The sequence below is a fragment of the Rhinatrema bivittatum genome, chromosome 3 (genome assembly GCF_901001135.1).
Source record: "Rhinatrema bivittatum chromosome 3, aRhiBiv1.1, whole genome shotgun sequence".
Classification (NCBI taxonomy): Eukaryota; Metazoa; Chordata; class Amphibia; order Gymnophiona; family Rhinatrematidae; genus Rhinatrema; species Rhinatrema bivittatum.
This window is the reverse complement of record NC_042617.1, coordinates 297578737-297604955: the sequence shown is the minus strand read 5'-3', so window position 1 is coordinate 297604955 and position 26219 is coordinate 297578737. Positions and strand designations below refer to the sequence as shown.

At 42.7% G+C, this 26219-nt stretch overlaps 1 protein-coding gene and 1 long non-coding RNA gene across 3 annotated transcripts in view; one reads left to right on the top strand and one right to left on the bottom strand.

The window, feature by feature from the left end:
- Nucleotides 1-26219, top strand: part of LOC115087614 (acid-sensing ion channel 1) — a 520530-nt gene that overhangs the window by 424780 nt on the left and 69531 nt on the right. The window lies entirely within an intron of this gene.
- Nucleotides 12181-20015, bottom strand: LOC115087615. The gene is made up of 5 exons (XR_003855563.1): nt 19858-20015; nt 19066-19104; nt 14337-14475; nt 13400-13479; nt 12181-12285 (listed from the first exon to the last, which is right to left on the bottom strand). It is a non-coding gene; the product is annotated as an uncharacterized LOC115087615 (long non-coding RNA).

Here is a 26219-nt window from a genome sequence, read left to right as displayed (position 1 = left end):
TTTTTTTTTTTTGTCCATAGATGCAATTTCTGGCAGAAAATCCAGAGATAGGCAGGATTAGAGGAGAGGGGAAGAGGGCTACAGCTGCTCTATCCCGGAACCATTTATTACCCTTAAATATCAACCAGCAAAACTGTCTGAACTGAATTTCCGTGCAGTGCACGTTTTTGTAAGATACAAGGGGCAAGCACATTTTCCTGGAAAGGAAGTTCTAGAGCAAGGGGGTCATCATGATGTGAGACTGAAGTAACGGTAAGGAAGTATTCCTTAACAGGAAGAGGAGCGGGTGCACGGATTGGCCTGCCACTGGGGGCATTGGCGCCATAATTCAAGAAGGCCTGGGTCAAGCACCGAGGATCCTTCATGGTTTAGAAGCGAGGGTACAGCTACGAAGGTCCTGCACATCCGTTTGGCTACTGGACCTTTACTTTCTGGTCCCTGAGTCTGTGAAAAGAAAACCAGAGGAGTATTAAAAAAAAATGGTGATTGTGTGTGGTCGGTATGGGAGCCAGCCTGGAGCTGGTTAAGGGGAAATTGTAGGAGACAGGGCTGATGAAGAAGGAAAACCAGAGTAGGGGTAAAAATAAGTCCACGTGGTTTCCTGTCACTCGATACAGTAACATTCAGTTGAAGATTTCTCGTCTGTAACGAGCTCGCTGCGCACAATTCCGACGCGAAAGGCAAACCAGCGATACAGTCTCCAGTTTCGCGCGTCCGTAGCGCTTCTTAAAACAGACGCGTAACCCTTCCCGCACCCGGCATGTAAATGAACGAATTAGCTGTATAATGAAGGAATTAGCTATTCCCCTCCGATACCGTAACGCGCGCTCAGGTTATCTCATTAGTAACGCACTGTTTTGCCGCGGCCGTAACGTGTTAGTTTACCGCCTCCCCCTAGTAGGAGTTAGGACTGTGAGTCTAGTAACAAATCCATCGACACCGCTTAAGACACTCAAAAACAATAAAACACAATAAAAAAAAAAAGCCATACAGAGATGATCGAGAAAATGTAATGATGTGGGACACATAAAACCTATCAGAAAAAAAAATAAAAATTTTTAAATACCTGTCGGAGGGCTGCGTGGGTCCAGGCGGCCGGCGGCGGGAGCCAGGTGGTCGCGTGTTAAATCTAGGCCGCGGGCGGGTGGGCGCCTGTTCCAGGCGGCAGCAGCAGCGGCGGCGGGGGGACACGCGTTAGTTCGAGAAGGCCGGTGGGCGGCGGGTGGTCGCGTGTTAAATCTAGGCCGGGTCCGCACAGGCGCGCATTCATTCACTGCTGGTGGGGGCTGCAGCCCCCACCGGCAGTGAATGAATGCGCGCCTGTGCGACCCCTGCAATTCGGCGCTCAAGGCAGTCACATCCCGTGACGTCACGGCATGTGACTGCCTTGAGCGCCGAATCGCAGGGGTCGCATTCATTCACTGGTACCTGTCATTTCAAATGTCATTTGAAATGACAGGTACCAGCGCACCCAGGTTACTGTATAGGCGCTGTATTAAGCGCCTATACAGTAAAATGGGTTACGCGGGCATAACCCTTCCCTACCGCTTTAAAGCCGCGGCATGCATTTGCATGCGATTAGAGGAGAGTATCGGGGAGTTAGTGAAGAGACCTGTGCGTGCGGGGAGGAAGGGTGCGCCTGACACTGCCGCACTGTTATTACCGCGGCCTTACAGGATCGACCTGATACAGGTGAGGCAGAAGCCTGGGGCCTAGTGCCAGATGAGGCCGTGCCATCAGGAACTTGCTTAACTAGTCTTGCTTTAAACTCCTGGTGAATCTGCAGACTTGTACATAGGATTTCTACAAGAAAAGCAGAGACCACATATTCACGTTTGACATCAGGTAATTATAAGGACATCACAGGGTTAACCCTCAGCCCTGACATGTCTGTCCTTACTGTATACTATATAGCCAAACAGCCTGGAAGGTGTTTTCACTTTTATAAAACAGGTTAATATTAAGCCACAAATAAAGTAAATATTATTACAGACCAGTCAGGCAGGCTGGATTCTAGTATTCCCCCAGCAGAAGCAGTTCAGGGCTTTATGACAGAGCCGGACAAGGTCTTCTGCCTGGTCAGCCCCCTCCCTCTTGGATTGAGCCCGCAGGTTCTGGGGGCCATCAGGACTTTCTTGGTGTGGTACATGACAGCGGTGGGGAAGGACGGGGCTGGCACTGAAGACAAGGACTGAAACTGGAGGCAGTCAGGAGCTGGAATTCTCTGCAGCGGGTCACCATTAGGAATTCTTCCTACCTCCCGAGCTAACCTAGCTGGCAGAGACCCCCAAATTCCTCCAGCCAGGGGTACCAGGGTTCTCACAGAAGAAAGCCCAAAAAGGCAAAAATATCCAAAAAATCTCAATCAAAAATAGAACCAGAACCCAAGCAAGCACTGATATCCTTCCCACCGGGGTATTGGCCCAGGCTGTTTAACCCAGTACCCAAGCAAGGGAACAGCTCAAGGAAAACACTCCTACCCTCTCTAACTCTTAACCATAATGCCATGCCTTAGAATTGTTGCAGCCTGCTTTTATAAGCAGCAGGGGGCTGGCCATTCCAGCAGCCTCAATGGAGGAGCTGTACAGAAATGGAGCATCCCTCTCTCCACTACCCTTCCTAGCCTTGCTCAAAGGGTTCAAGACTAGGGCCTTACCATGATGATCCTGAAGAGGCATCACACGTGTAAAATATATGCACATTTGTTTATAAAATGAGTAGAGAAAGTACGCGTGCTGAAACTATGCGCGAACTTTCAGAACAGAAATACACTATGGGGTAGATTTTAAAAAGCATTTACTCGAGCAAAACTGGTTTTTGCTCGAGTAAATACACTTTACTCAAGTAAGTGGGCTTTTCAAAATTGCTACAATATATGCCATTAAATTGTCCATATTTTCAAAGGAGTTACGCATGTAAATGTGACATACTATCGTAGCAATTTTCAAAAGCTATTTACTCGAGTAAAGTGCACTTACTTGAGTAAATCCTATGGACAATTCAATGGCATATATTGTAGCAATTTTGAAAAGCCCACTTACTTGAGTAAAGTGTATTTACTCGAGCAAAAACCAGTTTTGCTCGAGTAAATGCTTTTTAAAATCTACCCCTATGGGCCTGATTTTAAAAAGCATTTACTCAAGTTAAAACCAGGTTTACTGGAGTACATTCACTTTACTTGAGTAAGTGGGTTTTTGAAAATTGCTACAATATATGCCATTGACTTGTCTATAGGATTTACTCACATAAGTGCACTTTACTTGAGTAAATGGCTTTTGAAAATTGCTACAATAGTAGCTACATTTATGCATGTAACTCCTTTTGAAAATTACCCCCTATGGGTCTGATTTTAAAAAGCATTTACATGCGTAAAACTGGGTTTTACGCATGTAAATGCACTTTACTCGAGTAAGTGGGCTTTTGAAAATTGCTACAATATATGCCATTGAATCGTCCATAGGATTTATTCACATAAGTGCACTTTACGTGAGTAAATGGCTTTTGAAAATTGCTACAATAGTAGTTACATTTATGCACGTAACTCCTTTGAAAATTACCCCCAGTATTTTGAACTGTGCAAATCCCGCCTCACAGTTTGCAAAACGCCAACTTTAATCTCCACAGGTCCGGTTACACACACAAATGCTGAAACGCAAACAGGTTTGAAAGTTGGGCTCCTCATGTCTGTGGTGCCTGGGGAGCAGCCCATGGCTCGGTAATTTGCTAGAGGACAGAGTGACTGGTTTTTGGCCAACTCTTCACAAAACTTTTATTATATACACAAAGGAAAACAAGCAGACCTGCTTATCTTTGCAGTCTGGCAAAATCAGATGTATGTAGTCTTAGCATATCCTGAGCTTCTCTCCGGAGTTCCCTCCTGGGCCTGGCTAGTTATACCCCTTCAAAGAAAAATACCCTGGGACCGGGATTCCCTGCTGGGTATGTCTTAAGGTGAACTAGTCACAACCTATTTCCCCAAAACCACTGTATTCCAGTGTACCGAACTATGCAATAACAATATAAAAAATACTGGTACATCAGGTATGTCTTAAACACCTCACAGGTTTATTTAAGCCAAACGTATGTAGGCCCCTTACTTCGAGGGTCTGTATAGTATGACAGACTCTACTGTTGTACAGGGTCACCTTACTTTAATTTTTAATCACTCATCAGTCCTATCTTTTTTAGTAGAAATTTCTCTTTATAATAAAATCCATCATTAACTATCAGACTATGTTCATAAATTGCTATCAGAGATACAAATACTCATCCACTCCAAATGTTGGTAGTTGACCCGTCTGGTCATTCCCCGACACAGCTGTGTTTCGGACCTCGTCGTCCTTCTTCAAGGGGTGTTCTTCAGTATCTCCTTCCACAAATATTTTCACGGAGCCTGCTTTTATTTATTGGCTGGCTTCTTCTTTGTAAATCCACGACAGCCCCGTTGGGCTGCGTCTGCTCTTAAAATGCCAACTCCCTTCAGTGATCGTTATATACCCTCTAACCGGAAGTCTCTTTTACCGGAAGCTGTAGTCCTCTTTCACGTCCACAATAGTCTTCTTTCACATCGCATGTTCCCAACCGGAACAAGCGCGATAGTCTCCTTTGCCGGATGCTGTAGTCCTCTTTCACGTCCACCATAATCTTCTTTCATGTCAGCTGTTCATGCGGCGGTTCTCGTCCTCACGACATCTCCCGGCCTCTGTTCTTGCATCAGCTCCCGTACTCCATGACATCCGGATGTTCTTTTTTAGTTTTAAAAGTCACATGTCGTATTTTAAACTCTATTATGATCGAGGTTATAATCCATTCTATAGCCACCATAGAATCAATCGCTTTGGCATCGAATCTGATTGGTTGTCCCGACAGTTACATTTGCATAAAACGACTCCTCCCACTCATTCAGCTCACTTCACGTCATCGAGCCTCTGAAAGAACTTCTGTTTGTTCTTACAAACCGCAAATATATGAATTCAATAAGTATCTCAGAAATCATCGCATGCTTGCATTCGTCTCCTACTTCCAAGTTATGTTCACTTATCATCCCACATTGTAAATAGCCACCCTTCCAAATCAGCTATTAAATCAGCGAGTACCAATTCACTTTTTCATTCAGTCCTGCTGGATCGACTGTATTCAAACAGTAGATCCAATATTGTTCCCGCATATTCAGCCGAAGTTGGATATCACCCCCACGGGGATCTGCATACACCTGTTCAAGTACCAACCATTTTAAGTCCGTAAACTCATGTTGTTGTCTGATACAATGTGGTACCATTGGAGCAGTGACTTTTGCAGTTCTCAAACAGCTTCTATGCTCAATCAAGCGGGTTCTTATTTTGCGTTTGGTGCGGCCAATGTACAACAATTGGCACAGGCATTGGATGACATAAATTACTCGCTCCGACTCACAATTTGTGCGGCCATTAAGGCTGAGGATTTTATCAGAATTAGGTACCTGCCACTTATTCCCCGTCACTGTCAGGGGGCACATATCACAGTGACCACACTCTTGGTGGCCACCGGAAGACTGGGGTGCAATTGTAGATTCAAACGTAGATTTAACTACTATGTCTCTAATATTTTGACCCCTGAAAAATGCAAACCTTGGTTCACTCTGAAAGACGGAATGAAGGGTCAGGATGTGCCAATGGGTTTTAATGAAGTTGATGAGTCTCCCCGCTTGTTTCGAATACTGGAGGGTGCAAGTAGTTGTCTGGGAGAAGGGGCGTTGTTGATATTGTAATAGGAGATCGCGATTGGCATATAATGCCCTTTTATATGCCTTTTTGATAATCGATTTCGGATATCCTCTTAGGGCAAATCTGTTTGTTAATTCTGTCGCTTGAGCGCGAAATTCCTGGACCGATGAGCAAATGCGTCGCAGTCTTAAGAATTGGGAGATGGGTAAACCGTTCTTTAAGCCCAACGGGTGGACACTGGAGTATTTCAGATAGTTGGTGCGATCTGTCTTCTTCCTGAACAAGGTTGTGCTGATCCCATCGTTGTTCCGTTGAATCAAAATGTCTAAAAACGCTATGGATTGGTGATCAAAATGTGCTGTAAATTTTAAATTATTGTTTGCTGTATTTAACCAAGTAAGAAATAACTGTAAATTCTCCACAGAGGATACCCAAATAAAAAATATATCATCGATATATCTTTTATATACCCGCATGTATTGATACCAGTGAGATGTATATAACATTTTTGTTTCAAAATTGCTCATATACAGATTAGCAATGTCAGGGGCAACTGTGGCCCCCATTGCTACACCCTTGACTTGGAGATAGAGTGTTTTGTCAAATTTAAAAAAGTTTTTAAATAAGACTAATTTCAACAGATCAAGCAGAAACTTAGTAGGTACATCATGGGGGCGTGGCCGAGAATGAAAAATATTTCTTACTAGCTCAAATGCCTCCTGCTGGGGGATGTTCGTATATAATGCAGTAACATCCAAGGTGACTAACCAATATTCATCTGGTAGGTCCAACACCTCATCCAAAGTCCGCAGCATGTGTGAAGTATCTTGCAAAAATGATGCTGATTGCACCACATATGGTTTTAGAAAGAAATCTAAAAATGTTGACAGGGGTTCCAAAACCGAACCTCTGCTTGATACAATAGGACGACCCGGTGGGGTCTTAATGTCCTTATGTATCTTCGGGAGGTTATAAAGCACTGGAGTGACTGGTTGTTTCACCTTTAGTGCCCGGGCTTCCCTTGAAGTGAGGAAACCCTCTTGTAACCCTGTGTCAACAAGAGTTTCAATACAATCTTGTAAATCTTGTGTTGGGTGAACTAGGCCAGATACGTGGAACCGGTTCCTTAAGTTATTCTGAGCCTGCCTTCACATACCCTCCCCCTCAGCTCAGCCTTCCTTGGTTGAGCGCCTGCCTGCACTAGGTACACTTTCCTGAAGAGGAAGTCAATATTAGCATTTTTCTTTCCAGCTCTGTGCCGCAGCTTAAAATTGAAGGGTTGAAGGGCCAAGAACCACCTCATGACCCAACCGTTCGACTCCTTATTTTGGACAATATAAACCAAGGGCTGATGGTCTATTATTAAGGTGAACTGGCAACCCAGCAGGTGCCCTCTTGATGGCTAATGCTTCTTTCTCAATCATTGAGTAATTTTTCTCTCCTGGCATTGCCTTCTGGCTAATGAAGGCCATTGGGTGTTCCTGGCCATTCTTCTGTTGGGCAAGGACTACTACTTAGCCTACCTCTGAGGCATCTGCCTGGACCATGAAGGGCCTGCAAAAGTCCTGGATGATCAGAACTGGTTCTGAGCATAGAGCCTTCTTTAAACTCTGGAAGGCCTCTTTTGGCTTTCGAGGTCATCTGACCTTCTCTGGGGTTTTCTTTTGGAGTAGGTGGGTGAGGAATTTGGCTTTTTATTTTTTTGCAAAGTTTGGTATAAATCTTCAGTAGTATCCAATGATTCCTAAAAAGGCTCTCACCCTACTCTTAGTTTGCAGGCCTGGCACACGGGTAATCGCTTCTATCTTCCACGACTGGGGATGAACCCTCCCTTCTGTAGGCTTGTAAGTATTGCCTGTAGCTGGCTTAGGTGTGCTTCCCAGTCACCACCGTAAATGACAATATTGTCCAGATAGGCTGCAGTAGTCACATAGACCCCCATCTCAGTTTCTGTGTGGATATAGCATGCTATTTCCTTTTTTCAGTCTTCTTTGAACCCAAAATCTGGAAGAGGGGTTGTCTCTGATTTTATCCAGCACATCTACAGTTAATCCCCAGTTGGACTGTTTCCTGGTTGGGGTCCAATCAGAATGTTGCAGCCAGCATGGATCACATCTAATGCCAGAAACAGATAAAACAACCTGGAGCATATTCTCATCTAATAAGTTCATAATATCCAAGGCAAAAGACTTTCATTGCTGCCCACAGAGGGGAGAGGTAGAGAGGGTTGCAGAGAATGAAGGACTGAGGTGTAGCAGCTGCTTTCCCAGCAGTTCAGCGTGGTGGTGAAAAACACAGAAGATTCTGCAACCATATGAAACTAAATTGTACTGCTGAAAATCACATAACCTGTGACTTTCCTGTGTCTACCAGACAGACAGTAGTGTGACGAGAGAGCCAGAGTGTTTAGCAGCAGACCAAAGGGCATGATCCCCTGAAAGGAAGACAGCTTGAGCTGCCTGCACCCGAATAGTGTTTTCAATCAGGAATCTCCAGGGTTTAAACTTCCAAAAGACTGAAAAACACTGAATTGTGGGTTTCCCTACAGAAACATAAGAACATAAGACTTGCCATACTGGGTCAGATCAAGGGTCCATCAAGCTCAGTATCCTGTTTCCAACAGTGGCCAAGCCAGGTCATGAGTAACTACCTGGCAGGATCCCAAGGGGTAGATAGATTCCAAGCTGCTTATCCCAAGAATAAACAGTGGATTTCTGCAACTCCACCTTAATAATGGTTTATAGACTTTTCCTCCAGGAATTTGTCCAAACCGTTTTTAAATGCAGCTACACTAATAGCTTTCACCATATTCTCTGGCAATAAATTCCAGGGCTTTGTTATGTGTTGAGTAAAAACATATTTCTCTTACTAGTTTTAAATGTATTTCCTAGTAAATTCATTGTGTGTTCCCTGGTCTTTGTACTTTTCAAAATAGAAAACAACTGATTAACATTTACTCGTTCCATTCCACTCATTGTTTTATAGACCTCTACCATATCTCCCCTCAGCCGGCTCTTCTCCAAGTTGAAGAACCTCTTTATCTTTTCCTCATAGGGGAATTGTTCCATCCCCTTTATCATTTTGGTCACCCTTCTCTCTACCTTTTCTAATTCTGCTATATTTTTCTTGAGATGAGGTGACCAGAACTGAACACAATACTCAAGATGAAGTTGCACCATGGAGCGATACAGAGGCATTATGATATTCTCTGTTTTATTCTCCATTCCTTTCCTAATAATCCTTAGCATTCTATTTGCTTTCATGGCTGCTGCTGCACACTGAGGAGAAGATTTCAATGTATTCACCTATATCCTTTTCCTGAATAGTGACTCCTAATATAGAACCTTGCATCGTATAGCTATAATTTGGGTTACTCTTCCCTAGGTGCATCACTTTGCACTTGTCCACATTAAATTTCAATTGCCATTTGCATGCCGTCTTCCAATTTTGCAAGGTCCTCTTGCAATTTCTCACAATCCTCTTGAGATTTTTGCACCCATAGGCAGACTGCCATGGTGGCACCTCTATGAAACTGTGCCAGCACACTGCCCTAAACAAGCGGAAGCAGGCTCCTCTTTGGCCTGGGTATTTGGTTCCTTCAAAATTTGGCACTCTAGGCAGCTGCCTATGTTGCTTGTGCCTAAATCTGGGCCTGGGTAACAAAAAATAAAAAAAACATCAATTATGACAGCTGTACTTAAGAATGAGCCGTCGTTCACAAGGAAAGAAAAAGCAAAGTGCACCAAATAGAATGTCTCATTTTTTGTACTTGATTTGTATTTACATTTGTTTTTAGGGATGTTATGTAATACATTTTTATTTATTTTACCACAGAGACTTTTTTTTCCCCATCTCTTATTTTTATTTTAAATCATGTAAATTACTGCAACACCATACAACAAAGCCCAACCAATACTTCAACAGATGGATACTTCCCCCTTCCCTTCCCTTCCCCCCCTCTCCCCTCCCCTATAGTTCCTGAGATATGCTCTTCAAATACTAAAGGAAGACAAAATGTTCTCCACAGATCCTTTTGAGGTAAACACAGGGCTTTTGACCCTGCTTGGTTTCATTTGCCTGTGTCTGTGTGAGATATTTTTTTGTTGCTTACTAACTGAACCATATTCATTCAGTAAAGCTGTGCTGAATTATATTCTTTGTGGTTTTTTTTTCTTGTATTTGTGTGAGGAAGAGGAGGTGCAGAGCATAGGTAGAGGGAATTCAGAGTTTATGCATTGAATTTGTGCTCCCATGGGGAGTATTCTGTGGGTGAAGTCTATTACCGTGTATGTGGAACAGACAGCTTTGGAACCTCAGCTCATTCCACCCAACACAGAAGTAACTGCATTGCTCTTAGAGATATAGAACTAACTCTGTAACAGTTTTTCTCTCTAGTAATCCCCTCTCCACCAATGACCTAATTATCCTAAGTGGTGGGGGATACAGTCGTAATCCTTGAATAAACTGAAAGGCTCTCAACGCACCCAAATACCTCTCGAAAGAGATGGGTCTTGACTCTCTTACAAAATGTAATATAATTGAGTGCCTGATGAATCTCCAGTGGAATAGAATTCCAGATGACTGATGCAAAACAGGAAAATGCACATCGTCTGCTGGTCTCCACTTTTACATGGAGAAGGATCTCACATCCAATAGAACTTACTGTGATGATCTTGTGATCTCTGTGGATTGTAATAAGAAAATAACTGATATAAATATGGTGGGATACCACAATGGAGACATCGAAATACAACTGTAAGAATCTTGCTCCACAGTGTAGGCTCTGGAGGATTGGTGTCATATGATTTGTACTTCTTTTTCCCTCAATAAGATGTGTGGTCATATTCTGTAAAAGCTTCAGTCATTTTAATCTAACTGCTGGTAAACCCTAGTAGAGGAGGTTAAAATAATCCTCCCCAATCTAGTACCAACGCATAAACAAGGATCTGAAGATCTTTCTTTTCAAAGTATAAATGCAACAGATCTTCTTCAAAGAAGCAAAAGAAGTGCTGTCTCCACATGATATATCTGGGCCATCAGTGATAGCTGGGAGTTTGGACACATTCCCAAGCTACAAACCATATTCTTAGGTATTAATGTAAATTTCTGAACTGACAGTTGGACTACCAATTCATTTTTTTTGTCTGCTAACCTGTAACAGTTCTGTTACTGTTACAGGTGAGTCAACCTTGTATCCTAAGTCCACCTGTACTGCCGAGGCCAAATTCATGTTAAAAAGCAGTGGTGACAACAACAAGCCCTATTGTACTCCACAGTCCAATGTGCCTAACATTCCATAAAACATTCTGTTCTTTGTTGGAAAGAAATGAAGTCACCAAGCCAGTGCAACTTCTGCATCTGCACCTTGATGGGGGCAGGCATGCATGTGTGGGTGTGGTATGTGTGTTCATGGTGTGTATGGGGTGCGGGTTGTACATGGGTGTGGTATGTGTGTTCATGGTGTGTGTGGGTTGTACATGGGTGTGGTGTGTGTGTTCATGGGGTGTATGGGGTGTGGGTTGTACATGGGTGTGGTATGTGTGTTGTACATGGGTGTGGTGTGTGTGTTCATGGTGTGTATGGAGTGTGGGTTGTACATGGGTGTGGTGTGTGTGTTCATGGGTGTATGGGGTGTGGGTTGTACATGGGTGTGGTATGTGTGTTCATGGGGTGTATGGGGTGCGGGTTGTACATGGGAGGTGCCTTTTATGGGAATGTGTGTGTGTGTGTGTGTGTGTGCGTGTGTAGATGGGGGGTAAGTGGGATTGTGGGGGTGTAGATGTGTGGATTGTGGTGTGGGGTCGGTGTGGGGTTTTCTGCGTGGGGGAAGGTGGCTGCTTCTGCTCTTTTTCCCTGTCTCTGTCTGCCTGTGTTGCTCTGGGTAAAACTGCTAGAAGGGTGAAAGGGGGAGGGTCACTACTGGAATGAGGAACTCATCAACATCCCTTAGACTGCAACTGTTTCCTATAAAAGCAACAGAGATTTTGGTTCTCCAAAAAATACTGACCGTATGTTTCTAGTTTTCCAAATTATCCAAGATATTCCCATTTTCTTCATGCATTTCAAATCTGGAGATTTTTGTCCCTATGTGGAGAGCTACAATTCTTTCAACATTCTTTAGGTTGGCAAGCATAAGAGATATTTCATGGAAAATATATATCAACTAAAAGCTTCTTAATTTATTGGGCCAGCTCAGTGGTGGTGCTGTGCATGGCCACGTGGAGAGACCTGGTTTTGATTTCTAGATCACGTCTTCCCCTCCCTGGGCCAGATGGGACTGGGGATGCATGAAAGCAGCATTGATAGCCTCTGGGGGAGGAAAGGGAATTGCAGTTATTGTGTGATAGTGACACTTTCTGGCCAGATTTAGGTCTCCATCCTAAGGAGCTCTGGTGCATTCCCTCCCCCCCCCCCCCCCAAATGAGAACTGTCACTGCCATATCTGGACTAACGTACATTGGGAGGGGATATAGAATAGGGGGAAATTCCCCAGGTAGCTGTGAGTGAAGGCTCAAGGTGCCAGATCCCAGCCCTGGATCCGAATCAGCTGGAGGTTCAAAGAGCAGGAGAAAACTGCCAGGCCCTGCAAGAAAAGCAAGGGGGTCAGAGAAAACTCATGAATAGGACTGTTTAGATAGGTACAATGCAAGCCAGTCAAATACATGCCCTGATGTACCCAGTGACGTGATGGTGTCAAGCTGGAGACAGTGGTTGGCTGAGTCAAAAGCAGACAGAGAAAGCAGCAAAATGAGAATGTGATTACAGATGGGTGAGGATTGTCTCAGTGGAATGAGAGGATGTAGGATACATACTGAAAATCTGGTAAGAGGAGGAGAGAAATTGAAGGAGATCAAGGTCAGGAATAGGACTTTGTGGATGGGGGATTGTGGTGAGAGAGGAGGGAGGGTGGAAGAATAAAAAATCAGAAAGTGAAGGAGGAGAGGGGAATGTGAATAATCACAGGAGAATGCAAGTTTGAGCTGCAGGCCAGCTGTGGGTGGGAGGTATTAGAGAGAAGAGAAACCAAATAGAAAGAAGAGCAGGAGTGGCAGAGAGGCTCGGCAGGGTGATGATTAATATCACCTAACAGAAGGGTAAGTGATGGAAGGTGGGGTGTGCATGAGTGAAAGAAGGGAATCCAGTGAAGAAAGAAGCAGCAGCACCACACAGGAGGGTGGTACATCGTGGTGAAGCCCAGCTACAAAGTGTTGATGGATAGGGTTAACAGGCTGAGGAGGAAGGAAGAGCCGGTAAAACCAGGACTGGCTCAGCCTGTCCCTGATGGCAATAGACTAATAAAGCAAGAGGGTAGGTTGTCTAAAAAAGCCGTTTGGGCAACAATGCAGGTTAGACACCAAAGATAGTCCAAGTGTAAACTTTATTTGAATGGAGACATGTATTCGTACAATTGCCCGACTCTGGTCGAGTTTCACCCCAATTGGGGCTGCCTCAGGGGCTAGAAACAATGAATAAATACATGATATCAATAAATATAAAAATAAACATAAAAACACAGTAGGACATACATGAATAAATTAAAAATATTTAAAACAACTTACAAAGTTAACAAACTTTGAATATAAAAGATACCACTGATAAAAGACACAGATGAAAAACACACCGATAAAAAATGTTAATATAACTTGAGAGGATCGGGATGGGATGAAATGAAAATAGTGTCAAAACTATGTTTGTACCTGTGTGAAGTTAATCTCTTTCTATGTATCAGAAAGATGTCTTGGAATGAATTCACCAAATACTTGAAAGGTCTGGTGGTCTGTAAATCAATGAACAAAAAAATAATAACTCTGACCAACACATATAGTGACAAAAGGCAAAAAATTAGTAAAAATTAAGATCTATTGTATGTAAAATTGCTAAAGATGGCATAATTTGTAAAAGTGAACATGTATCAACTATACTGTGCCCAGTGTTGTGAATATCTATACAACTGATTGCAAACAAATAGTTACTAAATGCCATGAGCCTTACGATTCATAAACAACTATGTAATAACAACTCAGCCATTTGATTCAGAGCTGTGAGCCGGTTAAGGTACATGATAAAGCATCTCATAATTAACTAACGTCAAAAAATAGAATAAACTTCCATGCATAAATATTAAATTTTAACTGCACAAGATATGAGTGTCTCATAACACCATGTGAAATAAATCCAAAGAAAGTGACTATAAACAAAATTATAGCACGAGAATCTTAAAACTTAATGTAACTTACTATTATTGTTAATGCAGTAACGAGTAATCCCCGTTCTATTACCGCTAGGACCTTATGACAGACGCTGCTGAAATAGCACATAATTCAAGTGTTATCTTGTCCATTGTAAAGATCAACATATATATACTATACTGTGCCCCTAAAAAGTCAGAAGTTAAGCTGGCATATCAGCTAATCCATTTTCTCAGGATAATCGGAGGCTGTCAGGCTGGTTTTTGCCCTATGGCACTCGTGGACTTATTTTTCAGGTTTTCCTCAGGAAAACCAGGAAGTACATGTTCAAAGAGTCAATGCCGTAAAAATAGGAGCAATCTGTCTTGAAAAATTGAGGTGGTCTGTAACCCTATTGATTTTCTACCCTTATTTGTGAATTCAATATGTAATGTAGTAACTTCACCTGGATTTAAAAAACACTTGCAGTTATGCACTGTGGTCACCAAGTGGCAGTATCAACCCACAAAAATGTCCAGGAAACTGTTTTTGCTCTTTTTGGCAGGACACATGTCTGTATCTCAGAAGGCAGTGTGGAAGAGTGCCTGAAAAAGAAAAGATCCATGGGAGTGAGAGAGTTTTTACACTTATATCCCAGTGCAGTGTGGGATTTGTAGTTTTATTTTGTCTATTTATTCTACAGGTACCAGAATGTATTTGGCTTATCAACACACTTCCTACTTATTATGTAACTAACAGTAGAGTAAAAAAAAGTAACTTTTGCTTATCGTAAACTATGTTTTCCATAGATAGCAAGATGAATTAGCCATGCTCAATGGATGAAATCATCATCAGCATGATGCGGAACCGTCTCTCACAGTCAAATAAAGTTTTTTATGTATTGAGCATGCACGGGTCTTCCTACACAAATGGTGATTTCAGAACTCTCTTCACTTGATAAAAAAAGCTAGTTGATTCAGTCCAAGTAGTTGTTGCAGAGGAAGGAGGGGCGGATTTCATATGGCTACTTCATCCTGCTTTCTATGGAAAACACCATTTACAGTAAGGAAAATGGCTTTTTTCCGTCGATAAGCAGGCTGAATTAGCCATACTCAATGGGAAGTCCCAAGCTGAAGGTTGCAATGTAAGAATAAAGACTTTTTTATTTTCTTAGTTTCCTCGTTTGTTTTTTTTAGCAACCCCTTTGTGGACAGAATGCTAAGATGTAGTGGCGCATTTGAGGACTGCCGCTCCTACTGACTTGTCAGCTATGGTTGCTTTATCTAGGCAGTAATGTGAGGTAAAAGTGTAGATGGATGACCAGGTGGCAGCTCTGCATATGACCTCGTACTTGATATGTCCTCACTATAGGTCTGCAAGGTGGAGCAAGTGTGCAGCATAAAAGTGCTTAACACAAGCCGTAATCCAGTTAGAGAGTGTTCGCTTTGCCATTAGGATACCTAATTTGTTTGGATTGTAGGAAATAAAAATTGAGACCCTTTTCTATTGAGTCTGAGTCCTTCTTTTATAGTAAGCCAGAGCTTGTTTGCAATCGAGCGTGTGGAGTAGATTTTCCCACTCATTCGTATGCGGTTTTCGGAAAAACATTGGAAGTGAGATGCTCTAATTCAAGTGGAATGGCCATACCACTTTTGGTAAGAACTTTGGGTGGGCACGGAGAGTGGAAGAACTGGAGACAGGGTGGAAAATGGACTAGGCCTGGATCTTGCTTATTTTGTGTGCAAAAGTTACTGCTACAAAGAAGATTACCTTCCAGGTGAGGAATTTCAGCAAAACCAGCTCCACAAGTTCAAATGGAGGTTTCATTAGAGGTGATAGGACTGTATTGTTTAACCAGTGCTCATAGGTGAAGACGTCCCTTCATGAAAGTATGGAGGAGTAGCCTAGTGATTAGAGCAGTGGGCTATGACCAAGGGAAAACATGGTTCAAATCCCACTGTTATTCCTTGTGACATTGCACAAGTCACTTTGCCTTCTTCAGCATGGCTTTACCCATGGCAAGTCTTGCCTCACAAATCTGCTTCACTTTTTTGAAGGGGTTAATAAACTTGTAGATAAAGGTGAACCGGTAGATGTAGAGAATTTGGATTTTCAGAAGGCATTTGACAAATTTCCTCTTGAGATGCTTCTAGGAAAAGTAAAAAGTCATGGGATAGGTGGCGGTCCTTTCGTGGATTACAAACTGGCTAAAAGACAGGAAACAGAGAGTAGGATCAAATGGACAATTTTCTCAGTGGAGGGGAGTGGGCAGTGGAGTGCCTCAGGGATCTGTAATGGGACCCATGTTTTTCAATATATTTATTAATGATCTGGAAAGGAATACAACAAGTGAGGTAATCAAATTTGCAGATGATACAAAATTATTCAGAGTAGTTAATCACAAGTGGATTGTGATAAATTGCAGGAAGACCTTGTGAGACTGGAAAATTGGGCATCCAAATGGCAGATGAAATTTAATGTGGATAAGTGCAAGGTGATGCATATAGGGAAAAATAACCCATGCTATAGTTACACAATGTTAGGTTCCATATTAGGAGCTACCACCCAAGAAAGAGATCTAGGCGTCATAGTGGATAACACATTGAATCGTTGGTTCAGTGTGCTGCGGTAGTCAAAAAAGCAAACAGAATGTTGGGAATTATTAGAAAGGGAATGGTGAATAAAACGGAAAATGTCATAATGCCTCTGTATCGCTCCATGGTGAGACCGCACCTTGAATATTGTGTACAATTCTGGTCACTGCATCTCAAAAAAGATATAATTGCGATGGAGAAGGAACAGAGAAGGGCAACCAAAATGATAAAGGGTTTGGAACAGCTCCCCTATCAGGAAAGACTAAAGAGGTTAGGACTTTTCAGCTTGGAGAAGAGACGGCTGAGGGGGGATATGATAGAGGTGTTTAAAATCATGAGAGGTCTAGAACGGGTAGATGTTAATTGGTTTTTTACTCTTTCGGATAATAGAAAGACTAGGGGGCACTCCCATGAAGTTAGCATGTGGCACATTTAAAACTAATCGGAGAAAGTTCTTTTTCACTCAACGCACAATTAAACTCTGGAATTTGTTGCCAGAGGATGTGATTAGTGCAGTTAGTTTATCTGTGTTTAAAAAAGGATTGGATAAGTTCTTGGACGAAAAGTCCATTACCTGCTATTAATTAAGTTGACTTATATAATAACCACCGCTATTATTAGCAATGGGAACATGGAATAGATTTAGTTTTTGGGTACTTGCCAGGTTCTTATTGCCTGGATTGGCCACTGTTGGAAACAGGATGCTGGGCTTGATGGACCCTTGGTCTGACCCAGTATGGCATATTCTTATGTTCTTATGTTCTTTCATGAAGGATAACTGTTATTTTGCCCATGTATACAGTTTATACTTTATTTCCCTCTTATGAGGAGTAACCACAATTATACCTGTGCTTGGGCTGAGGGGGGGGATAGTTTGTGCTATTTGGGTTGTTCTGTATTATTATGGTTTGTTGGTTCTGTCCGTGGGAGAGGGCATGCAGAATAACCAACCCCCTACATCTATCTCTGAATGTAAACTGTTTTTATAAAAATTCAGTAAAAAAGTTTTGAAACATAAAAAAAGCTTTAGATGTCGAAGCATTCACAACTTCTCATATAGTCTCTGAATAATCATGGAAACCATTACCTCCACTTTCAAACTAGATTCCAGCATAATCCCTAAATTCATCTCACCTTATGCCTAGACTCTAAAAATTGATCCTCCATCTTAACTATTAACAACGAAGGATCTTTCCCACCTTATCCACCCTAAGTGTTACGCTCAGTTGGCTGCAGGCTATTCCCGCGGACCTCCTTTCTCACCTCCAGCCCGGCTCGATCAAAGGTGAGATGCCACCGACAGGACCCAAGCCAGCACGCCCTCCTTAGGTGTGTCTCTGGGCTGGATTTAAAGGGACCTTGGCTGGAAAAGCCCTGCAACCCCTTCTGATGAGGTCACTAACCTGGGCCTATTAAAGGCCTCTTTAAACCTTCCACCAACGCCTTGGCATTAGGTCATCTCGTTCAAGAGGTGCATTTGCCACTGTGTTCCTGATTCTTGCTTCCTGCTCCTTGACTCCTGGCTCCTGTTCCGCTGTTTGTTGTCTTCCGAGTTCTTGTATATGTGGTCAGTCTTCCCTCGTTTGTCTTCAATGTCTCATCTGGCTCCTGTGGTTCCTTATCCTCCTTCCTCCTCTTTGTCCCTTGTCTCATCAGATTGGACTTCTAGCTTTGACCTTTGATTGGATCTCGACGCTGCTTGATCTCCGCCTGCCTCTGACCACAGCCTGTACTAGCCTTCGTTGACTGCTGTCTGTTTGACTGCTGCCTGACTGACTCCCTGTTCTTGCACTGTGCTAGCCTGCCACATCTTCCAAGGGATGGATCTTCACCTCCACAGAGACCCGCGCCTAAGTCCAGCCAGCCCCAGCACCCGAAGGCTCATCCTAAGGGGAACGAGGGGTGGTATTGGTGAAGATCCAGTTAGGCCTCTGCTCCAGTCCGCACCACCTACCGACAGTGGGGACCTGTAGGGCTCCTCCCTGCGAGTTACGCCAACTTCACCTCGGCCCAGTGGTCTATTTCCACAACACCGCAACACTAAGCACTTCAGTCTTTGCAAAATTTAACACAAGCCCATTAAACCTTAACCAAGTAGAAATAATGTCCACTTTATCACTAATCTGCTGCACTGAACTATTCATATCACTTACTAAAAGAAAAACTAGATGGATCTTCTGCAAATAAATAACCATATATATCCAGAAAACAAATAAGAGCCTCTAACAGCTACAAAAAAATATTAAATAAAAGTGGAGAAAGCGGAGAACCCTACTGTCTCCACATGGAAACTGCATTTCAGTAGATACAATCCCATTCAGATATACTTGATGCATTTTCCCCTTCAAAAACAGACAACCACTGTAAAAACCTACCCTTAAAGGTGAATTTTAAAAGCCCGACACATGCATCAATCAGAGGATGCACGAATATGTCGGGTCAGCATGCGTCAAGCAGATTTTAAAAGCCACCTGGATACGCGCGTATCTACCGCTGTTCGCACAAATGAAAAGTTTTCAAAAGGGGCGGGGCGTGGGTGTGATCTGGGGTGGGGAATAGGCATTCTGAGATTTTAACCTGAATTTGCATGTTAATACTTACATGCACTGGTGTACACCGGGGTCCTCTGCGGCGTAGCTTCTGTAAGTGATAAAACAAAAAAATCTAGGCAGATCAGTGGGATTTTAATGGTCGGGACTAACGTGCAGGGAAGGAAGGCTATTAAACTGGGGGTTTTGGAAGACCTACCCCTTAACTGGGTGAACTGGGAATGAACTGGTTTTAGTGGCAATCACATCAGCGCATGTCCCTTTTAAAAATCCCCCACTTTCGCGGTAGAAGCGGGATTTACATGCACAGGTGAATGCCCACTTAAAACTGAGCAGACATGTGCGTGCAGCCAGCCTGTTTTATAACATGTGCACATATACGCATATGTTATAAAATAGCCGAGTCCCTGGGCAGGGGCTGATGAACGTGCGCACATGTGCGCCTGTGCACCGCTTTAAAAGTTACCGTCATAATTTCCAAGTCAAAACATCTCTGCAATGCAAAGAATGAGCCACCAAATCAAATACTGACATTAAACTAAAACCATCTGAATACCCTTGTCCATTCTGCACAAAATATAATCTAACACTGAGACTAAGATAGTCTCTGTGCTATGTCCTTTCCGAAAGCCACTGTGTCACAAATCTAATTTCCCTCTCTCTTCTAAAAAATCAGACAGTTGTACAGTCACAGCCTTCTCTAATATTTTTGTAATAAATAGATTAGAGGCAATCAGTCTATAATTAGCTCAACTCCTTATATCCATCTCAGTTTTAGTCCTGGGGGAATTCTGTGCTACGGAGGAATGCAGAATTTCCCCTTCCCGCAGATTCTCCCCTTCACCTTGCAGAAACCAGGCCATACCACCGCTCTGAGCGCTGTTGCAAGCAGGATCGTGGCAATAATTAATATTTGCTCCACGAGCCTTGCTGGAGGTGGAAGAGCATGAATCCCGGCACAAGCTCACAGGAGGCAATATAGCCTAGTCTGAAGACCAGGCCTGGGACGTCTCTAGGATGACCTCTGAAGGTAGTATGAGAGCTGTCACCATAGGTGGGGGAGGGAGAGAGAGAGAGAACTATACAAGTGAGAACATGACTCTATATATATCTACCACTGTAAGACGGGCACTTTCAATTCAGGGTGGGTTGGGCAGCGAGTGGTGTTACATTTGTCTGCCTAGGACGCTACAGACCCTTGCTAAGTGAGAAAAATGTAAATACCGGATTGCACTGAAATGCAGAATGATAATTTGCAAAAAATATTGTGTTATTTTGACAAATGTGCAGAATTTTGCAATATTTAGAAAATATGTGCACGGAATTTTTAATTTATTTGGTGCGGAATTTTCCATTTTTTTTTTTTAACAGAATTCCCCCAGGAGTAAATGGGGAAATAATCACCCTGCACAAATCCTTGGGAACTACACCCTCCATCAATGCAGCATTAACAATCCCTAATAAATACTGTAGTCCTTTACATGGCAAAGATGTAACCACGGCAGCTGAACATGGATCTAATCTATAAAAAGTAGACTGCACTTGAGCAAGCAACTGTTTAAACTCCAGCATACACAAAACTTCAAACTGAACTAACTCTTGCACTATCACTCCCCAGAATATCTACCTGAGCATTTTTTGTTATATTATAACTATTTAACAATTTTCAGGCATACAGAAACAACAGTTACATTTCAACTTTGCATTACAGAAAGCAAGCAGGAATGTTCATATTTGGCAAACATGAAACAAACCAAGCATAACAGGTCTCGCATGGAGTCCATACCAGCTGCACTAGGCTCACTTTGTTACCAAAAAAACCCCAATTCATTTCCACTTGAAACAGTCAAACCATAGTGCTCAAGGTACCACCCCCAAATTTGGTGATATTTAAAACTTTTATTTATTAGATCATAATACATTCTCTCAATATCCGCAATGTCTCTCACTTGAGCATGCAAGTAGGGTTGAATTTCTAGGATGTTGTGATTGCAAATCTCTCTGCAAGAATCATTTGTCCCACCAAAGGCCTGTACTTACTGGAATTTGTGAACCATGACATATTCCTAACAGCTCCAATTTAAGTTGCAAATGGATGTTCAAAACGTGAGAGATTTCTTGAGCAACCTTACCCCAAATCCATAACACACCTTGGCAATACCACCACATGTGTATATATATACCTCATTCCCCACAACCCCTCCAGCATTTGATTTCATTGTCTGGAAATTCAAATAATCTGGCATTGTAAGTAGGAGTATGATAGGTTCTATGTAACAATTTCACTGTTAATTCTACTCTTTTACAAAAGATAATTAGCTTACGAGCATTAGTCTATATACCCTTTCATCCTTCCATTTTTTAACAGTCAGGGTAGTCCCAAGTCTTTTCCTGAGCATCTTTCATGCTCCTCAAATCCACCAGATTTTCACTAATCTTGAAACTACCCCCTTAAACTCTCCAATTTCTTCACAAAATACATTTTAAACACCTCGCTATTTGGCAACAAATTACAATCAGTCTTATTGTATACATCTCTCTCTAATAAAACTCTTTTACCACATCAAACAAAATCCTAGAATTCCTTGCATATTCCGCTATCACTCTCTTTTTCACCTGCTTAACTTATCTATAATACTTATTTGCCATTCTACGTCAATTACATCTGTTATCAGGAGTAGGTCATTTCCTTCAAATACTTTCCAAATGCCTTGTCTCCCTCTTTAATATACATGGTTCCTTGGTCTATCATTTCTTCTTAGCACTCAAACCTACATTTCACAGGTTTCCAAAGTGCCAACTCATCCAAAATCATCTTTAAACCCTTCATCCCATTGTTTTAGCATATCTGATAAAGAACCCTCTACCCAGCTTTCCCGTCATATTTATAACCCTTTCATCAAACTCCTCCTTTTCAATTTTACCCTTACACAACTGACTCTCTGTCCTAACTGACCGACCATTACTTAATTCAAAAGAAAGGCACATGGCCAAACTGTAATACCACATAATCACTCCAGGAGACTTTGTAAAATCCCAAAAAATTAAGTCCCCACTCATCATACAACAAATTGGAACCTATGTGCACCCCGTGCGTTGTCCCCGTAATTAACAGAAAAAACCCACGATCAGATTGTTCATTGTTTAGCTGCTCGTTGTTCCCAACATGGCCAGGTTTCGGATGAAATCCTTCATCGGGTGAAAGCACACTAAATAAAAAAATCTTCTCAAGCTCTTCAGCAACGTGGCACTACCGATCACAGAACATGGCGGACATGTACTGATCATTTAAAGTTACAGAAGTCATTAACGCAATAATATCATTACACACTGATTGGCACATACCCAGAGGGCAATATATATAAGTAGTACATTAAATCTAAAAGGCTTCAAACTTTCAAATACAATATTTCACATTTAGATGGAAATTTTAAATCCATTCTTTGCACCACCCATTCCCTCAGAAGCATTACTGCAACCTTATCTCTTCCCGTGAAACAAATTCCAATTTATAACACCTCAGGACACATTTGAGACACCAACACCCCACCCTCCCTCTTCAACCAGTTTCTGTAAATAAAACCAAATCATGTATTAGGCTCCTTAATTAAATCATGTAACAATACAATTTTTTGATTAACCAACCACACATTAAACAATATTCCCCAAAATTTTACCCTTAACTTCAGGGACCTTCTTCGCTGACACATTTGATCTACCTGATAGCATAACGGCAACTTTCTTCCCCCTACGGGGCCTGCTACCCATCATACAAAGAATCACATTCTCCGTTGAACAGTGTTGTGACCAACACATTTCAAATTAACCCCAACAAAATTTCATAACAAAAATATTTGCTATGCTTTAAACCAGATGTCCAATATCAATATTCAAGTCACCCTCAGGGTCACTCTTAGGGCCTTAGGTGAGTTACCTCATGGTGGCTCTGTGCCCTTTTTTTTACAGGGGCTTGGAGGGATGTCAGGTAGGCGTGGCTGCATATCAGCAAGGGGAGGGGCTTATAGAGTCGCTGGTTGATGGCCTCCTCAGGGCAGATAGTCCCTTTCTACCATACTCTCAAGTCATCTCCTCCCAGGTGAAGAGCCCTAAGATGTCAAGACTTCCTTCATAAAGGAGCTGTTTCATCCCCTTAATAATTTGTATCCCCTTTCTCTGAACCATTTCTAGTTCTGCTATATCTTTTTAGAAATGTGACAATCTGAACTGCACACAATACTCGAGTTGCAGCTGCACCATTGATCAATATAGTGACATTGTAATATTCCTTGTTTTGTTCTCTATTTCCTTCTGAATAATTCCGAGCGTTCTATTCAATTTTTTGGCCACTGTTGCACACTGAGCTGAAGATTTCAACATATTGTTCACAAAGACTCCAAGATCTGTTTGCTGAGTGGTAACTCCTAGCATCGATTCCAGCATTGTGAGCCTATAGTTTGGATTTTTTTCTTTATGTGCATCATTTTGCACTTGTCCATATTAAATTTCATCAACCATTTAAATGCTGATTTTCCCAGTCTGGCAAGTTCCTCTTGTAATTCCTCACAGTCAGCTTGTGTTTTGATCACCTTGAATAATTTTGAATCATCTGTAAATTTGACCACCTAACTCTTTGCTCCCTTTTCCAGGTCATTAATGAATTATATTAAACAACACTGGTCCAAGTACAGATCCCTGGGGCACTCCCTATTTACCTCTCTGCATTTGGGAAACTGACCATTTAATCCTACTTTGTTTCCCGATTTTAACCAGTTTTCAGTCCATAACAAGCCATTGCCCCATCTCATGTTTTTCTAATTTCCCTGAGGAGTCTCTCATGAAGGATTTGTCAAATTTCTTCTGGAAATCTAAGTATATTGTATTCACTGACACTCCTCCATCAATATGTTTATTTACATCTTCAAAAAATTCTAATAGATTTGATAAATACAGGATGAATCTACCCCATTTTTTAATGTCTGTCCAGTGATTTTGTTAAGAATCGCTTTCACCATTTTGCTCTGCACTTACATGAAGCTCTCTGATCTATAGTTTCCTGGATCAACCCTTGGGCCCTTTTTAGAAATTGGCATTACATTTGCTGCCTTCCAGTCTTCAGGCATGCTGCCAGAGTTTAGTGACAAATTACCAGTAGCAGATCTAAAATTTCATATTTGAGATCTTTTAGAACTCTGGGGTGAATACCATCTGGTTCTGGAGATTTGATGCTATTAACCTTGTCAGTTTGCTCTAATACATCTTCCAGTTTCACAGTAACTTGCTTCAGTTTCTCAGAATCATCACCTTCAAAGAATAGAAACCCGAAAAATGAACAAAATTTTTCTGAAATTTTGTAGAAATGTGTTTTTCAGCTTAGCGCGCACTAACGGGAGTTTAAATGTTTAAATGTTAGTGCGCACTAACCCCGTTAGTGCACACTAACCCGAAATTCGGGGCGGCTGAAAAAAAAAAAGGCCCGAACCGCAGGAAACAAAAATTTCCTGCGGCAGGCCGATAACGAAAGCTGAACTGAAAGGTTCAGCCGAAGCACATCTCTACTGCCTGATTTTAAATTATACTCCTGGGCAGCTAATCTACACTTTCTGGGGAATTGGTTCTATAACACTTCAGAAAATACAGATGGTAACCTAGTGGCTGCTATTTGTGCCCCTCTGGACCCTAATTTTGTTCTCCATGCAGCTCCACACAATTTACAGGGTCAACAGATGTGATACGGTCTTATCACTGTTACGATGCTGCTTGCAGCTAGGCCACAAGTAGCCTCTTACCTTGTAGCGGGGCTCGGAGGCTGCCGCCGACAGCACAGTTTCCCATAGAAGAACACCACCGACCAGGCCTTCTTCGCGGCTCAGAAGCCGCCGCCAAAGTCCTCCTCTTCACAGCTCAGAAGCCGCCGCTGTAGCTGCTCCTCTTTGCGGCCTGGAGGCCGCCCCGAAGCCCTTCTCCATGCAGCCTGGAGGCCACCGTCATCTTCATCCTCTTCTGTGGCCTGGAGGCCGCTCCGGAGCTCCTCTTCATGTGGCTGGGAAGCCGCCATCATCTTCAGCTTCTCTTCAGCGGCAGAAGCTGCCTCCGACACCTCAGGCCTGCTTCCTTGCTTCGGCTTCATCTTTACAGCATGGCTGCTGTCCCTGGTCCTGCCTCCTTAGGTGCAGGGCTGTGCCTCTCCTTCAGATTTAAAGGGGCAGTCCTCCTGGCTCCTCCTCATGATGTCATCCTGGGTGTTCCTCTTCAGCCCTATAAAAGGGCTCAGTCTTCAGTTCCTTGTGGCCTTCGCAAGGAGTCAGTCATGGAGTCAGACTGCTCCTGGATCTTCTGTTCCAGCTCTTCACTCCAGGAGTCCTCCGTGATCCCTCATCGCTTCTTCAAGGCATTCTTTCTATATTTTCAGTGTTGTCTTTTCATAGCCACAAGGGGATTTAGGCTGCCTGATAGGGATGTGCATTCATTTTGGACGAATTAGGCAATTTCAATGAAATTCATCCTGTTTTGGGAAACCCGAAAAACGAACAAAATGTTTCTGAAATTTTGTAGAAATTCGCTTTTCAGCTTAGCGCACACTAACGGGAGTTTAAATGTTTAAATGTTAGTGCGCACTAACCCCGTTAGTGCACACTAACCCGAAATTTGGGGCAGCTGAAAAGAAAAAGGCCCGAACCGCGGGAAACCAAAATTTCCTGCGGCGGGCCGATAACGAAAGCTGAACTGAATGGTTCTTCAGTTCCTCGTGGCCTTCGCAAGGAGTCAGTCATGGAGTCGGACTGCTCCTGGATCTTCTGTTCCAGCTCTTCACTCCAGGATCCTCTGTGATCCCTCATCGCTTCTTCAAAGCATTCTTTCTTCGTTGGTCCTTTTCATCTTCGTCCATGGTTCTTGAACCTTCGTCTGATCTTTGTTCCATGTCTTGGTCTCTCAACGGATCCTGTCCTTTCGTCTCCAGATGTCCTGATGTCCACGTCTCCAGATGTCCCGATGTCCATGTGTCTCTATGTCCGGACATCTCCCTATCTCCGGATGTCCTGACATCCCCTCGACTTCGGATGTCCAGATGTCTCAGCCTTCTGATGTCTTCGTCCGTCATGTTCCAGTTATCCCCATGGTCCTCCTCTTTAGAAGTCCCCTGATGTCCAGATGCCATAGATGTCCTGATGTCCCGAGGTACCGGTGTCCATTCTTATCCAATGTCCT